Raw genomic sequence first — 3,921 nt, forward strand, 5'->3', positions numbered from 1 at the left:
ATTGTAACTGGATTAGGTTAAATGTGCTCTTTATTAAATTAGGTTTTTATGTGTTTTTTAAGTCACGTATTTAGCCGACAAGGTTTATAAACTAGGTTGTGTTTTATGGGCCAAGTTTCAGTTTAGGGTTTAGTTGAACATAGGTTTAGTTTTTCCTATAAAAAATATATAATAATTCTCCTTAGGGTTTTGGAGAAACCTATTCACAGCATACGGAAAACAAGAAATGTATAGAGAAGTCTGGGACAAAACCGAAGGATCGCCGGAAAAACTTAGAAGAAAGACGTTGAGATTTTTGAACCGAATCTCACAGGCAAGTTTTATAACTAACTCTATCTCTTTGGCCTATGTTCTTTGCATCTCTAACACAATCCCAGGATGAGTAAAAGCTAAATTAATTTGCTTAGTTGCATGAAATTTGTTTAAAACAGTATGTGTTTCCGATTAAGTATTTTGCTTATTTTAATCTATTTTGTGTAATTCTTGTTCCAATTGAATTTGATTAATGATCAATTAATTTAATTAATTTTGGAACACTCTAGGACTTAGTTTTAATCAGTAATAAACTTGAGTTGGAGGAATATAGTTGCCGGACACCGCCGGAATTGGAGAAGACGACGCATAAGGGGAGGAGCCTGCTCTATTTCAAGAAGAGCAGGCTCTACCTTAGGTAGAGCCGGCTCTTTAGGGCCTAGAGGCGGCTCCACCTTGTGTGGAGGCGGCTCCTTTGATGATTTTCAGTTTTTATTTTTTTCTGCGAACCTAGGCTACTGTGGTTCAATTTTTAAAATTTCAGATTATATTATGAGGGGTTCTAGGAGTATTTAGTAATGTATAAATCCTTGTTACGTGTTCAGAAGACATGGAAACACATAAAGCATCATAAGAGGCTAAGGTAGGAACAGTTTGGAACACTTAAGAAAGTTTGTGTGACGGCTTTGATATAAATGATTCATGTTGCTTATTTATTTTTAAATTAGCAATTGAATTAGGAATTTTATGTTTATATCATGTAATAGTGGTATGAGATTAAGCATGTCAATTTATATAAATTCGGTTAATGATTTATAAGGAACTAATTGATGTTTTCAAATAATTTATTTATATTAATTTGCTGGATGTCGTGGAGAAGTTACAGGTAAGCATGTTAATTTTGTTATTATTATTATTATGCTTATTGTGGGTTACAGAATGGTTATATTCATTTCTCTGCGTTTTAAATGGTAGAGAATCATATACTGGTAGTATTGAACAAACGTGCTATTTATATATTCGTGTTATGCTTATATTGGATATGTTGATATTGAAATGTTTACCATCATTTATAATATCACCACTAGATGGATGGATTGTATGCACTGGTATGGGCTGGTGACATACTAGGGGGATTAGCTCAAAAACGCTAAGTCCTTCCTACTTCGGATTAAGGGATGGATTAATTACAAAAGTTAAGTCCTACCTGTATTTTGTGTCAGATCACTAAATAGTTGAGTGGCACTTTGTATTGGAATGGAATTTAAATATATATTTATAGTGCCACGATATGAGCCTGAGTCTTAGAGTCGTTGGCTAGGGAGCGTATATGCATGGGGATGCATAGTTGGCTATGATGGTTGGATGTCTACCCTGCTAGGTCTAGGTAGTCATGCCCACCTCAAGTGCGTATTGCATGGTGCCTACTAGTCAGGTTGAGATGGGCCTGTAGTCCAGGGAGAGTCCCGTAGTGTGATTATATATATATCTACGGACTATTTAGTTATTGTTGGATTGGTTAGGATGTACATGCGTATCGGGTCTCTGCTTGGATTGTAGTAGTATAGAACTTGCTCGTGGGCTTAACCCACTTATCATTTTTCAGGTATCGAACGTTTCCAGTCTTAGGGCTTGTTCGAGCTGAGCAGAGACGATCTTCTATTCTACCGACGACGTAAGATTTCTTTCCAGATGTTAGAATTGGATTTTATCTTCAGTTTTTACTTCCAGTGTGAGTTTTTATTAGGGGTCCACTAGAGATGGATTCCCGAGTTGTTAAATTATTGAAGGATTCTTTATGGAGGTTTTGGAGTTGGATTTTAAGTATTTAATTTTTAAGAATTATATTTTAGATTTCTTTCAGCTTTTAAACTTTATTTCGTAAACTCTTTTTCGTTTTCCGTGTTCGTTTAAAATATTAATTGTCTGATATCCCTCGGGTTTAGGCCAGGGCCTGATCAACCCGTGTCTCGGATTCGAGGGGTATCACAATGATAATCCTCTTGCTTTTATTGTGAATAATGATGCTTCTACAAGATTTTCTTTGTTTGACACAAATGACTCCGATTTTGAGGACATAACAAAACATAATCGTTGCCCAAGTATTGACTCTAGAGGGGGGGTGAATAGAGTCTATGGCAAACAATGGCCAATTTTCAGTTTTGAAAATTTAACTAAAACCTTCTAACAATTATGCAATAATCAATATATAGGCATAAGCAATTTATAGCATAAATGTAAAGGAGATAAGGGAAGAGAGATTTGAAAACATTCACAAGGCGATTTTAGCGAGGTTTGAAAACTTCTACTTCTCGGCTCAAGACCCCTCTTGAGACTTCCCAATCCACTATGGCTTCTCCTTATGGGTGGAGAGCAAACCTTTACATGAAGCAACTCCTTGCTTCACCTTGCTAAGAGACATCCTCTCTTAGTCTTCATTTGGGTCACACCAACCCTTACAAATTGAAGCAACTAGCTTCTTCTTCCTTTGCTAAGAGAACACCTCCTCTTAGGCTTTACAATAGATTTGAATATCAAATTTTCAGTACAAGATAATCTCTCACAGATTTGTAGTACAAAGTTTAAGCTCACAAGCTCACTCTAGAGTATATATATGAATATAATGAAGCTCAATACTCTTCTAATGATATGGGATGTTATGAGATGAAGACAAAAGCTCTTTGGATGCTATATGATGTTTGTCTATGGTAGCAATGACTAATCCCGAAGTCCCCTTACTCTATTTATAGAGTTTCAGCAGCCAATTTAAAAAATAGAGCTGTTATACACACTGCACGAGAGGAAATAGCCGTTCAAATTCAAATCTGCGCTGGTTCGGTCAACCGAAATGAAACACCCTTGTGTTTCGGTCGTCCAAAATGATTTTAAGATTTGAACATCAATCTCAGTACTTTTATTTCGGTAGACCGAAATAAAACTCTTCTCTGTTTCGGTAGACCGAAATGGTTCAGGTTGGCCATCATCCTCAGTACTCTTTGTTTCAGTAGGCCGAAGTAAAACCCTTCTCTGTTTCGGTAGACCGAAATGCCTAGTAGTGTTCTTTCATTAACTTATTTTGATAGACCGAAATGAATTGATCCTTTGTTTCGATAGACCGAAATGAACCTGCTGCCTCATGATTTGTTCTAAGTTAACAGGTGTGACAGTACTCTACAGGATATCTGCATAGACCTTATTTCCATTGAAAACATTTAAGTAAAATCATTTACTTTAAGTTTACAATGTAAATAAGGAAGTACCCCCCATTTAGATTCAATAAAAAATACTAGAAAATTGAAATCCAACTAAATCAAAATGTAGAAATTCAATTTTAGTACAAATTTGGATTTTCGACAGTTTTGGTAAAAATGAATCCGCATGTAGACCAATATAGGCTTGGTCAAAAATTCTGATAAAATCAGTTTAGGCTAGTTTAAGTATAAAGAGTTATTACCGGGAAAAATTATTTTGAAATAATCATTATTTCAAAATTTCATTTTTCACACTTAGCCAAAAACACAGTTTTTCATGAAGCGCATTCTGGGGTCCTAATGTCCGTTACCAACTCATGGTAATGAAAGCTTCTCATGCCTTAATTGTTGACCAATATGAATTATATGATTGATGTGCATGGTCTTAGCATTTCTAACACAAGTGATGAGTTCTTTC

The sequence above is a fragment of the Cornus florida genome, unplaced genomic scaffold (genome assembly GCF_030987335.1).
Source record: "Cornus florida cultivar Cherokee Brave unplaced genomic scaffold, ASM3098733v1 CherokeeBrave_3.0.0_Hap2_Chr03, whole genome shotgun sequence".
NCBI classification, from domain to species: Eukaryota; Viridiplantae; Streptophyta; class Magnoliopsida; order Cornales; family Cornaceae; genus Cornus; species Cornus florida.